Source organism: Lissotriton vulgaris, chromosome 4_1 (genome assembly GCF_964263255.1).
Source record: "Lissotriton vulgaris chromosome 4_1, aLisVul1.2, whole genome shotgun sequence".
NCBI classification, from domain to species: domain Eukaryota; kingdom Metazoa; phylum Chordata; class Amphibia; order Caudata; family Salamandridae; genus Lissotriton; species Lissotriton vulgaris.
This window is the reverse complement of record NC_141691.1, coordinates 135,502,332-135,516,320: the sequence shown is the minus strand read 5'-3', so window position 1 is coordinate 135,516,320 and position 13,989 is coordinate 135,502,332. Positions and strand designations below refer to the sequence as shown.

General features: G+C 44.8%; 1 protein-coding gene across 2 annotated transcripts in view; it reads left to right on the top strand.

Annotated features, from left to right (window-relative positions):
* LOC147718475 (actin-binding protein WASF3-like) overlaps positions 1-13,989 on the top strand; it is a 534,745-nt gene that overhangs the window by 85,476 nt on the left and 435,280 nt on the right. The window lies entirely within an intron of this gene.

The following is a 13,989-nucleotide window of genomic DNA, read 5'->3' as shown; positions in this document are numbered from 1 at the left end:
CAGGTTCTGTGCCATAGATTTTGGTAAGTTAGGATGCTGGGAGGATGGCTGAGGGCAAGATAAGTCAAAGTGTCATGAAGGAAGATGTGCCCAATGGCTGCCATGAAAAGTTGAAATAACCCATCATTGATACACACAGTGTGCGCTTCTTTTTTTGTCAATTTGAAGTAGAACGTGCAACACTGATCTATATGAAATTTGAATTTTAGTGCTTCTTGTCCATCTTTGGGATGAAACTTTCCAGTAGGTTTTGAGATCCTAATCTTGTCATTTTAGTGCATTTAGCTTCTTCCCTAATCCCTTATTTGTATGTTTCGCAATACAGTTGGGAGATCCAGCCTGTTCCTGCTTCGTGCCCAACATACCCCAATTTCGGACTTTCTAATGTTGGGATGAGTGGTGCCCCAACAAGGAAAGATAACAGCTATGAGTCCATAGCCTTGTCTCCCCTCTCTACAACCCTACTGCATGGGGCGTACAAAAAGCGCAACCCTCCTATTGGTCTGTTCTGGAACCTAAGAAGCACCAAGTCCTGAGAAAGGCAAACTTAAGAAGAAAGGTGTACCTATAGCAGCGTATGTCTTAGAGGCACCTCTCAGGAAGCATGAAGCGTTCACCCAGGCCTGGTGCTGTCTGATCTACTAAGGGGCCGATTCAGATGTCAGACGCACCTGAGTCTGTCCGACATCGGTCAGGAACAGTAAACCACTGACCTGCTGTCATGGGTTACTGCCCTGGTAATACGATGCGACCGAACAGGGTTTGGTCGCATTTGTATAATTCACAATGCAAGCATGCTTTCCGGTCTGAAAGCATGCTCGCATTGCTGAAGGTAGGGGTGCAGTTCATCCCTGCACCCTGTGGCCGGCACCCCAAGGTGCCTGCCACCGGGTGTGGGGATCAACGGAGGGGCTCCATAGTTGCCCCCCAGGCCGCCTTTCGGCGGCCCCACACCCATGGGGGCCCTGCTGGGGGCCCCTAGAGACAGCTTCCGAATGCCTTTTAGTGCCGGATAGACCAACACGAAAAGGTAGTGAAAAGCTGCCATCGTACTCCCTCTGTCATAAAGAGGCGACCGGGGGAGTACTGGAGGATTTCCGGATGGCAGACGGGCTCTCCGAGCCCGTCAAAGGCCATCCGGAAATCCGAGTCGGATTCTATTTTGACCGAGCCCATCGGAATGGCTCGCTTGGAATGGAATCCGGCCGGCAATGACCGATTTGGTCGGAAGGGCTCCGACCATGGTTCGGAGCCCTTCCGACCCGAATCGGAATCGGAATCGGCCCCTAAGTGAGGTACCTCCTGATCCATGACCACCTACTGGCTTAAACTATATAGTCAGAAAAATGAAAGACCTGCGTTTATGGTAAAAGTGTGCACGTTTTAGGTTTGGCCTGGAGACAGCGTTGACTACAGCTGTTTCACTAGCTTTATAGTTTCCCAAACAACTATGAATAAAAATACATACATATATGGTTTAAGGAACTCCCTTTTGTACATTAAAGGCTAATGTAAGTCACAGAGGAGTTCCGTGGCCATACAGGGGAATGAGGCCGAAGGGGGAGTGTCTTCATAAGGGCATAGAACTATAAAGTGATGGATTTTTTTTAAATTATTGGTTAGGTTCAGAGACACAAACATTTGTCTGGAGTAGGAACAACTTATAATTTTTTTAAGTCAAAAGAGAAATTATCACACTTTATTAGGAACGCCATTGAGACTACGAATTCATAACTTAAAATAGTGATATCACACCACAATGATGCAAAAAATAAAATGTTAACACCTCACACGAATTTTCTACAAAGGCCCATGTCTTATTCAGTTTCTTCACAGCTTTGACCCACTTAGAATATATATATTTTTTTATATACTATGTCCAATTTACCCATCCATTGATTAAATGTTGGAACTTCTTCTGATTGCCAATTACCCATGACAACGATCACAATTGTAATACACCCTCTTCTTCTTGCCCCTTTAAATGTTAACCCCAAATTGTCTTGAGCTACCCATTAATATGACCAAAACCTTTTCCTAAAAGTCTTGTAAGCCTTTACACATCCACATCATTTGGAGCTTTGAACCCTTCTCTCCCATATTTTGGGTTTTTTAGGTAAGATAGCTGGGGTTTGTTTGTTTAAAAAAGCTGGAGTATAATATACCTGCCATTGGGCAAACGACGATTGCCTACTTTTAAAGTTGGCTTCCAGTAGGGCAGAAAAGTTAAATGGGCTGATTTCTTCCTAATCTTTGGGAAGAATCTGGAAAGAGGTTTCAGGTTGCCATTTTTGGCAATTGGCTTGTAGACGGTGGTTTCTGTGGCCCTCTTTGTCTGTAGGAAGGAGACGCAGTAGCTGATCTTCAAAGGAAAGATACTTGTTTTGAAGATATATTACGCTGAAGCAGTAGGTTTTACAGTATCCACCTTGCCTATATTACGGAGAAATATTATTCAGAGCTCTATACATCTGATTGAGTGTAAATTGTTGAGAATTGTTTTAAAGGATGGAAGCCTCTTTCCTGTGAAGAGATCTCATCATTTGCGTCAACAATGTCTGAAGTCTCACAGTGAATGAGCCATTAACAGTGTGAAGTGCCCAAGATCACCAAATGTCACAGTGACGCCGAGACTGAAATAAGGGTTTTGTTCATTGAAATGTTCATACTATGTGTGTAATTGCCCAGTCTACTAGAGTAATTACCAATGTGGCCATGGAGTGCATTTAATGTATGTGAAAGGAGAAGACTAAACATATTTAAACGTGTTAGGAATGAAATATTAGTTCTATATAGAAATAAAGGTGTACTTTTTCAACTGACACCGTGCATGTGTTAAATGCCCAAAATACATTATTTTTATTTTGGTAGTCTCCCGTCGAATGCATTGAGACGCAGTAGATGTATTAAATCAATAATTCAGCAGGTAGTTATGCTTAAAATGGGTAGGACAAAAATAAATGTTTCAGTTTCAAATTGTTCGGCACAGCACATTTCCATGCCTGCTTTCAAATTATGAAATGGTCTTCATACAAAGAAACATAATTGAAATGTTACGTAAAAGAGCGCTGTATTTGATGTTCTAAAACATGCGCCTCAAAATTAAGCACGAGATAGCGCAAAGGATTATTTGTAATTTGTACATTCAGGAATTCAGGTGGAAAGTTTGTGAGAGCACAAACAAGTACTGTGAATTTGCTAATTAATTACAATCCCGAACTAATTGATGAAAGCGTTTGTATCAAATGATGAGATCTGTCAAAGAAACCAAATGTTTCTTTCCAACAGAAGTCTCACAGAAAGGGCATTCGGTTGCAGCTGCTTCCTCCAATCAGTAGTGGGGTGGGGAAGGTTGAGGAAGGTGGTAAGAAAAAATATTTTAAATAATCACTTACCTGCCGGCTGGCCGACTACCGACTCTCTTCTGTCCTCTCCGTCCTCTTCCTGGCTTCTGTTCAAACAGGAAGCAGGATAGGCTCCTCTAAGCCAATCACAACGCTGTAATGCATCGCTGTGATTGTTCCGTGCGCGTGGTTTGGCGCTCAGATGGGCAATTGGAGCCTGGGCATGTTTTCCACCCAGGTTGCAATGCAGCCTGGGTGGAGAACATTCATGCGCCCTTTGGAGGGTGCTACCACTCCTCCCCCCTACGCAACCTAGCCCTGCCCACAAAACTGTCCAGGACAGAAAAATAAAATGATAATAATTGCTTTATTATCATGTTATTTTTCCTTTTTTGCCGTGCTGAAAGGCAGTGGGGCCACGCTCCTCCGCCTTAGCAGAGGAGTCGCCCCTGAGTGCATTAACCCCTTGTATGCGGCAGTGGCGTCACTAGGGTTGGTGTCACCCAGTGCGGTAACTCATGGTGTCACCCCCTCACGACTTATCCCATGGTGGACCTCCTCCGAGACCACCAGTGCCAAATAACGCTCTAGCACCAGGGCTCGAGTCGGGGTACCACTGGGGTGGATAGCGTCCCCCGACTTATTTTACCGGGAGCTCGATAACTGGAGCAAATGGAGCCACACATTCACTCTTTGGCTTTGGCCTCTCTGGGGCGAGATCGAAGCTCATTCAGAACGCTGCTCTTGCGCTGGCTTCTCTGATGCAATAGCATCTAAGGGGTGAGCGAGGGGGAGGCAATGAGTCTGAAGGTGCAAGCCACCTTTCGTGACGTTACTTCCCGTCGTGACGTCAGCGTCCCCCCACTTCTTTTTTTAGGACTTGTACCCTCGTGCACAAAGCATGGCATGGCACAAAGGGAAAAAAAGTCCCGAGACTTAACACCTTTCATAGAAGGGAAACGTATCCGGCAAACCACCATGCTATGTTGCCCACCGTGATATGGCGTACATTTTTTTTATTAATTCATTCCAGTTGGGTTTCAGCTCTGGTTTGCTGCACTGTGCTGGTGAGGCCCAGATTTTGATAGTCCACTTTCCTTAGCTTTGTAATTGGCTGGACGGCAGCGCGTGCCTCAGTGGTGGCTGATGAGATTTAAAAGTGGCAGAGTGTAAAAACAGTTTCCAAAGTTAAAAAAGGGAGCATGCATGCATTACTATTTTTTGTATATATGTTGCAAACTTGCTCTCTGAAACGTTTTGATGGTTTCTTTTTACTGCCACTCTCCAAACATATATACTTAGCTCTAGTCGCTTTTCGTTTCTCCCCATGCCCAAGACCTGTCTTCAGGTCTATAGCTACTGAATGTATCCCCCTTGCCGGTCTGTATGTTTGCACGCTTCCCTTCTTCCTTGGCTCACATCTTTCTCCCTGCTTTTAATTTCTTTTTCTTTCTTCGAATTACTCATCCGTTTATTATTTACCTATCTGCCGCCACTCTGTCTGCTTCTCCATTGCTTCTTTGCTGCCACTATCCCCTCAGATATGTATGTCCCTCCTGTATGGTAGTCCCTCCTGCGCGTGGGATTTTGGGAGCTGTGGCTCCAGGGACTGTTTCCTCTGCTGCAGGAGAGGGCGGGTTTAGATTCACTTCCATTGCTCTCTGTAGCTACATTCCCTGCACAGACAGCTCCCATTGCCTCGAGTTGTAAGTGACATTCATTGCACGCTTGATGCCACGTCTCGTCATAGAGCAATATTGATAATTTCAGACAAAATTATAAATGTAGTGAGTAGGCAGTTCCTCAATCTCCCCCGGCGGAAGATGTAAGTGCAAAATGTGCAAAACTGTAAAGAGGCCATGGAAGGACAGCACTGGGATACAGCCGGTAATTAATAAAGTGACAATGCATAACTAAACATGTTACCTTCCGCGTTAAGCGCCGAAGGCCGGAAATTGACCTGGAGAGTATACCACAAAATAAAGTGCAGAATACAGTACAAATATGAACGGTCAGGTGGCCGTTAGAAGCAATGGGGCTACCGTGCGTGAGAGGCCTAGCATAGGCCAGATAACTAACAATATAACGTGACAGTGCGGAAAAACAGATAAAGCGCGATTTCCTTTTCATCAAAACCGGATATCTAAGCAATAAAGTGAAATGCTAATACAGTTCTACTACGATCCAGCAAGGAATTGTTAGCTAAATACCGGCTGCAGAAGTAAGTGATAGTGCGAGAACCAACCATGCCCTTAAAATTCTCCTAAAGTGTTAAGCAGTCTATGTCAATTCTCCTCAACCTTCTTACACGAAGGAAAACCAGTACACAGGAAGATCGGCGGGGAAGGAAATCTGTTGTACACAGAATAAACAAAAGCTTTTGTAGGAGGGGTTTTGTTTGCTGCACAGCGTGTATTTTAAAAAAGAAAAACTAGATACATACAACTTCCAATACAGAAGTCCTCAAAGCCTCCGAGTGGCTCAGGGTGTCACCCCATGTGAAGGTGTCACCCGGTGCGGTCCGCACCCCCCGCACCCCCCTAGTGACGCCACTGGTATGCTGGGCGGATTCCCCCGCTGTGCTCGGAGCCGCGCACAGCGCCCCGGTGCTAATGACGAGCTCAGCTCGTCATGAGCCACGGTGCTCGTGTGCTCATGACGAGCTGAGCTCGTCATGACCACACCCGTTTGTGTAGAACGTTCGCACAGCAGGGGAATTTCCCCAGCGTGCGAGCGTTCTAACGGTCATGAAAAGCTCAGCTCATCATGAGCACACGAGCACCGTGGCTCATGACGAGCTGAGCTCGTCATGAGCTTTCAAAGGGTTAATAGGAAATAGAGAAATGTTTTCTGTACAAATCATTCATGCATTTCAGTTGCATGCGGTGCTTTTGTGCATATGGAAATGTGCTTGCAAACACAAATACTTTCTGTGTGCAAGAAAAAAATGACATGTACTTTGTAGTCATAAATTGTGTTTAAATTTAAGGTGTAATTAAAAAAGAAACTATTAAGAATAAAGCCTGAATTCTCGGAGCAATGCAACAGTTACATTTGCTCTCTCTGTAACTATAACAAGCATAGTCAAAATCTATTGGCAGTTGAGCTGCTGTGCAACATGTAAAAAAACATTGACAAAGTCAGTAGAATTTGCATAGGCGAAACCTATTGGCTTTGCTAATGCCTGTGGTTATTTCCGGAGCATAGGCTTCACTGACGATTGGGCATAGAAGCAGAGTATCAACAAGAATCACAATAAATGTGTTCGTTGAGTGCTACAAATGATCAGGGTGCAATCTCGCACCAGTTTAGAATCCCACAGTGGTTGTTTTATCGCTGGTGGCTAGCTGAATCTTTATATGATATGGTTAAAAAGTAGTTATCATATACCATGTTCCTTATCAAGTTGTACAGACAGGGAACAAAAGCCAAGACCTTTTTATAAATATGATAACTTAAATCGGGAAAGCCAAAGTCCCCTACTACTTATCAATAGAAGTGTTTTCAGACCAATTCATGTAGACTTCTTGTTCTAAAGAAAAGAACCAAATAGAATTTTCATGAATTACTCAGGGGAGTGCAGAGAGTTGGAATGGTACTAAAAGAGGTATATTAATTATAATCATCACTGTTCTACCAGTTATAGAAGTAAGGAGATAACTCCGACTACTTAATAGGCTCCGGATATTTTATATTAATAGTTGAACTAGGTCACCTGCACAGAGTTTGAGTTTCAGTGCGCCTTAAACGATTGTCTTAATCTCCAAAGAGGCTCACATAGCTATTGCCACGGTTCAATATACAAAGAAACCAGGATTAGAGATAGGGGAACCCCGGATTAGTAGAGGGGAACGCCGGATTAGTGCCAAGCAATAATTCAACTTTCTCTGTAGTTCTTCTATTAATTGTAAGCAAAGCAGATGCTCCAGTATAAAGATGCATTAACACACATATCAATTGTCCCAGGAGTCCATCTTTTTTCAGTCCTGTAAACAGAAAGTTCCAGAGTACCAATTCAAATGACTTTTTTCACGTCTAAAAAACTAAAATTCCCCCGGAACCTTGTTGACCGATATGTTATCAATTGCGCATACCACAAAGTGGGTATTGGCGTAAACTTGGCAGACTGGCATAAAACCATTGTGATCTCTACGAATTATTTGGGATGTTACAGTTGCCAGCCTCATAGCAATTAATTTCACAAAAATGTTACAACCCATTGTAAGTAAGGTTATTGGACGAAACTAATTTAGATTAACGGGATCCTTCCATTTTTTAAAGAAACAGCTTACATTCACTTTCAAAAATGATGGAGGGATATTGCCTTGCGAAAAGTTGCATCATTGGGGCCTTTACCTCCTCCATAAAATTCTAATGCCACTCAGAGACAAAGCCGTTTTCACTCCCCGCTTTACTCCTCAGGACATTCTAGATAACCTCCATTAGTACTTCTTGTGTAATTTCCTTAATTAATCCTTCAGTTTCACCAGGGGGTATCGTTTGCAGTGTCAAGACTCCAGTGACATAAGTATTCAAAGATAGATGCATGTGATATGTCTCTCTTTCTCTATAAATGTTTTCGAAGTGCTTCTGGAAAAGCCTGTTTGATTTGTTTTTGGTCACAGGTAGATATTTGGGTTTGAGGATCTTGGATCTTGGGGCAGATGTATCAACATCCTGATTTGCGAATTTAAAATAGCTATTTGAGATTTGCAAATAGGGATGTATGTAGAAAATCGCATTTTTTGCGATTTGTTAAAATTCCTTATTTGCGATTTGCAAATTGCAAATCGCAATTAGGAATAATTTCCCATTCATTTCTATGGGGCAGGAGGCCCATATTAATGAATGGGAAGTTATTCTCAATTTGCGATTCGCAATTTGAGAATCGCAAATTGAGAATAATTTCAAGGGTGCAAGGGTGTCATAAGGGCATCCTGATCCACCCCTGAAATTCACATGTGTGCGCATATGGCGCACATACATGCCCTAAGGGCATGTATGTGCGCCACATGGCACGTTCACAAATGCAAAAAAGTGCATTTGTGAAAGAAATCGCAAATTACCACCACCTTGAAGTTGGTGGTAATTTGCGATTCCTTAATGCGGAATTGCACTTTTCTGGTGCTTCTTACATTGCATTTAAGGTATCGCAAAATTTGCGATTCCTTAAATGCAATCGCAAAATAAGGAATCGCAAAATAAGGAATCGCAAATTTGCGATTCCTTATTTTGCACTCAGATTTGCTACATACATACCATTTAGCAAAAATGCGTTTGTAAACGCCGAAATTCGCCGAATTTCGGCGTTTGCGAACGCATTTGTGCTTGATACATATGGCCCTTAGTGATTTCATTTTCCAGAAGTTTCCAACTGTACTCACCTTCCTCATACAGCTGTTGTCCTGCTCATTTTGATTAATCATTTTATTTTCTAATACTATTTTAGCTCTGTTTTCTCCTTTTCCAACTAACAGTAATTTTCATGGTTGATGTGCTTATTCAGTGCACCTGCGGCTCCTGCTTAGTTAGTAGCTCACGATTCCGCCTGTTGTTTCTTTGTTTCTTATCCTACTTAGGCCCCAGTATATGCTACCTGTGGTACCCAGGGCAGGGATAGTAAAGGGGTACCAGGGCTGCATGACTTATTGTGCCACCCTGAGTGACCCAAGTAAAGTGAAAGCCTACAAGTCATGTTAGACCTGCACAATCATGTGTGACAGGGTCATTTCACAGCATTTAATATATGTCCGTCACCCCTATGATAGACCTCCTATAGCCCAAGGGGCAGGGTGCCTTATGCCAGCATGTACCCAGGTGGCACAGTAGACCTAGTTTAACCTGTGTTCCTGTGCCTTGGCGGGCATTTTCAAAGCCTTTCCACCTAGAGAGAAATATGACCCCATGCTGGGAAGGGTGTGCCGCTTCCAGAGGTCATAGACAAGGGACGTGTGTGAGCAGGAGGTGACACCTCTGCCCACACAGAATAGCTAGTGAATTGCACCAGTGTAGCGTTCAGCCTCAAAGGCTTCACTGGTGCCTGTGGACAAAGGAACTGTCTATCACTTGAGGACAAAGCCTTTCCCTTCCCAGGCACTCATTTCTTACGGGCTGGCGGGAAATTAGTTATGCAGGAGGCATCCACCTCCACAAGGCTGACCACACCTCCAGGTACAAGCGCCTGAGGTGTATGCCCGAAGATAGTTCTGGCCAACTTGAATTTAGGCTTAGAAACAGGTTACGACTAGGTTTAGTGACATACACCCACAGGATGTTATCACTACTGTGGTGGATTAGCCGTAGGACTAGATGCCCATTGGCTACTAGTCTTCACACCCACTAACACCCCCTAAATCTAGGATTTAAGGGGCACCCCAGAAACCAGAACCTCAGATTAAATGTGATACCAAGAAGAGACCCGTTTCCATGACAAGGCTGTCTTTGGTGTCGTACGCCGACAACACCCAATTGGTGATTGCTTTTTTGAAGAAATGCAATACCAATTTGGGTAAGTTCAAGGAGGATCTTCTGGCCGTCCAAGACTGGATGGCAGGGTAACTGTTTACAGTTAAATGCCAGTAAGTCGGAGATTTTGCTGTTCGGGAAGGACCGGGAGTCATGGTCTGAGCAGTGTTGGCCGGATCGCCTTAAACACGCTCCACTTCCTAAGGAGGTTGTGAAGAACTTGGTTGTGTAGTTTGATAATGGCTTGAACTTCGATAAACAAACGAAATCCGTCCCAGGGGTCTGCTTCGGGCTTTTGCGAGGCCTGAGACGGCTGCTGGGTTTCTTCCCTTCCAAGGTGCGCCAGACCATTGTCCAGGTGTCTATTCTGTTCAGGCTGGACTATGGAAATTCCCTCTACTTGGGCGCAAATAAGGCGAGTATCAAGCGCCTGCAGAGGGTTCAGAATGCGGCGGCGTGGCTTTTGGTCGCACTGCCTAGATCTTGCACGGTGGCGCATACGCTCCCTAAACTCCACTGGCTACCTGTTATAGAACGCATTCAGTTTAAGGCGCTGTGAATTTCAAATAAGATCTTGATCCACCAGGCCCCAGCAGGGCTACTCCATTTGCTGGAGCCCAATGTGCCTGGGCGCTCGTTGCGATCGGTTGATCTCGCACTGGTCCGCGCCCCTTGAGTCTGGAGAGCGAGGGCAGTGGGACGCTCTTTCTGCTATTTGGCGGCTAAACTTTAGAATTCACTCCCAGCCCCTATAAGAGCCACTCCGAACCATCTGGCGTTTTGAAAAGCCTTAAAGACCTGGCTTTTCCCTATTCTTGCTGTTTAATCTTTATGTTGCACTCTCAGGTTCCTGTCTCTGGTCTCTAGTTGCACTGGGACGCCTTGTTGCTAAGGCAGCCATGCGCATTACAAATCTGAAATAAATAAATAAATAAATAAAAATAAGGCAGGACACCTCAAAATTAGGCGCTAAGCTCTGCACCTGTGGTAGCCACCCTGCACCCACTGGATTTTGACTCGACTACGGGAAGAGACCAGCTCCAAAAGAAAGGTGGACCCCTTTGCGAACTCCAGGCTGCAACCGAACATCTTGGGCTAGAGGAACTAGTCCCCTGCAGTTGGCAGGCACAAACTGCAAAGTCCATGTCCTTGAAGTCTTGCAACCGAACCACCCGACGTGACTACTCAAAGTCCTTGTGCAGGTGGCTTCTGGGAACTATACTCCCGACCCTCAGCAATGATCAGCTTTCAACACCATTCCCCTGGTCCTCTGGATAAAGATTTCTCTCACCAGAGTGCTGAAGGTGCCAAGGCTTGTTGGTGGTCAGTCCGACTATAACCTGCTTTATTCGACGCTTTAAGAGAAGAGATTCCTCTGCTCGAAAAACCAACCACTCCAGTGGCTCCATCATAAAGATCTTGCTTTTACCCTCTCTCGGCACGTCTGCCAGCTCCTCTGGCTGTGGATCCGGTTCAGCACCACAGATAGACAAGAGCAGCTCTGAACTCGAGTCCCCTGAGCCCGGAGATCGGATCTGCCTGGAGATTCCTGGTCCAGGGCCAGCTCCTTCCTTTAATTCCAAAGGGTTTTGCTCAACTCAGCCCGCAAATACCTTTTTGCTAAGGTAACCACTTCAACACAGCGAGTCTGATTGACAGCTCCATTTGAAGCTGAAAGTTCACTGCACCCTGCTCCCCTGAGCCAAGTAAAATTGTGCCAGCTGTTGTGAACTGGGCTAAAGTCTCCAGAGACCTTAACTCTGAGTGGGTTCCATTGAACTCACCCTCTAAAGTATCCATTGCATAGATGTGCTTTTACCATTGACTGAAACGTTAATGTTTTTTACATAGCAAAATATTAATTTATTTATTGATTGAAAATTGATAACTCTGGTTATACTGTATGTATTGATTTTATTTTGGTGTTCAAAAATATTTAAAAATCAGAGATATTTTTTATAAATTGGTGTTGGATTTCTCTCGAGTTTTGCCAATTACTAATCGCCCATGTTGGTGATGTGAAATGTTTAACACATGTTCCTCTAAGTAGCCTATCTACTCTTTGACACTCTACCAGGACTGAAAGAAGGTATACTTAGAGACAACATGGTGTTCATCTTTGTGTATTGTGTTAGTTTTACATGGTAAGGTACACCTACCATACCACATAATGCTTCCACCTAGACACACACCCGTAGGCTTCCCTTCCTTTCCTATGTTAGCTACTCTCTGGAGCATGGACCAAGTACTTGTATTGTTCCTCAGTTTTTCGCAACAGACAATTTTTTTAATTTTATTGTGTTTCAGTATTATGTCTGGACGTGCAATGTACATTACTAATTTAAATATAGGCATACAGCTTCTTATTAATGATGCGTTCTCCCTATGTGCCATCTCTATTGACGCTTTAGTAACTTACACCCACAACCTTACTACTCTATGCAGCTCTGCTCTGTGCTACTCCACTCCTCTCTACTCCACTCTATGCCACTCTACTTCACGCCACTCTACTCCATGCCACTCTACTTCATTCCACCCCATATTATGGCACTCTACTCTATGCCACTTGACACTATGCCACTCTATTCTACGCTACTCCGCCCTATGCTACTCCACTCTACGGCTCTCTATACCACTCTACTCCACTCTACACCACTCTACACCTTTCTGCGAAACACTCGTCCCCTCAACTTTGTGACACTTCACTCCACTCTTTGCCATGCTGCTCTATGCCACTCTGCACTACATCACTTCACTCTACTCCACTCTATGCCACTCTACTTCATGCCACTCTACTCCATGCCACTCTACTCCACGCCACCCCATATTATGGCACTCTACTCTATGCCACTTGACACTATGCCACTCTATTCTATGCTACTCCGCCCTCATGCCACTCCACTCTACGGCTCTCTATACCACTCTACTCCACTCTACACCACTCTACACCTTTCTGCGAAACACTCCACCCCTCAACTTTGTGGCACTTCACTCCACTCTTTGCCATGCTGCTCTATGCCACTCTGCACTACATCACTTCACTCTACTCCACTCTATGCCACTCTACTTCATGCCACTCTACTCCATGCCACTCTACTCCACGCCACCCCATATTATGGCACTCTACTCTATGCCACTTGACACTATGCCACTCTATTCTATGCTACTCCGCCCTCATGCCACTCCACTCTACGGCTCTCTATACCACTCTACTCCACTCTACACCACTCTACACCTTTCTGCAAAACACTCCTCCCCTCAACTTTGTGGCACTTCACTCCACTCTTTGCCATGCTGCTCTATGCCACTCTGCACTACATCACTTCACTCTACTCTACTCTATGCCACTCTACTTCATGCCACTCTACTCCATGCCACTCTACTCCACGCCACCCCATATTATGGCACTCTACTCTATGCCACTTGACACTATGCCACTCTATTCTATGCTACTCCGCCCTCATGCCACTCCACTCTACGGCTCTCTATACCACTCTACTCCACTCTACACCACTCTACACCTTTCTGCGAAACACTCCACCCCTCAACTTTGTGGCACTTCACTCCACTCTTTGCCATGCTGCTCTATGCCACTCTGCACTACATCACTTCACTCTACTCTACTCTATGCCATTCTACACTGCTCCACTCTACGCCACTTTACTCTACTGCACACCACTCTACTCCATGCCACTTTACTCCACTCTACCCATATACCACTCTACGCTTGGCTACTGTATGCAATTCTACTCTATGCCACCCTACTATATGCCATTCTATGCCACTCCACCCTATACCAATCAACTCTATACCAATGTAATCTATGCCACTCTACTCTACCCCACTCTATACCACTCCACTCAAATCTTAGCCATTCAACTCTATGACACTTCACGACACACAATGCCACTCCACTGCACTCTACGCCACTGTATGCCACTACACTTTATGCCTCTCCACTTTATGCTGGTCTACTCTACGCCTCTCTACTGTACACCATTACAGTCTATGCCACTTTACTCTAGGCCATTCTACTCTTCTCTACATCACTGTACTCTACAACACTGTGCTCTATACCGCTGTACTGTACACCACTGTACTTTAGGCCACTCCACTGTATGCCACTCCACCCTATGACATTCCACTCTACACCACTCCATGCCACTCTACACCACTCCAT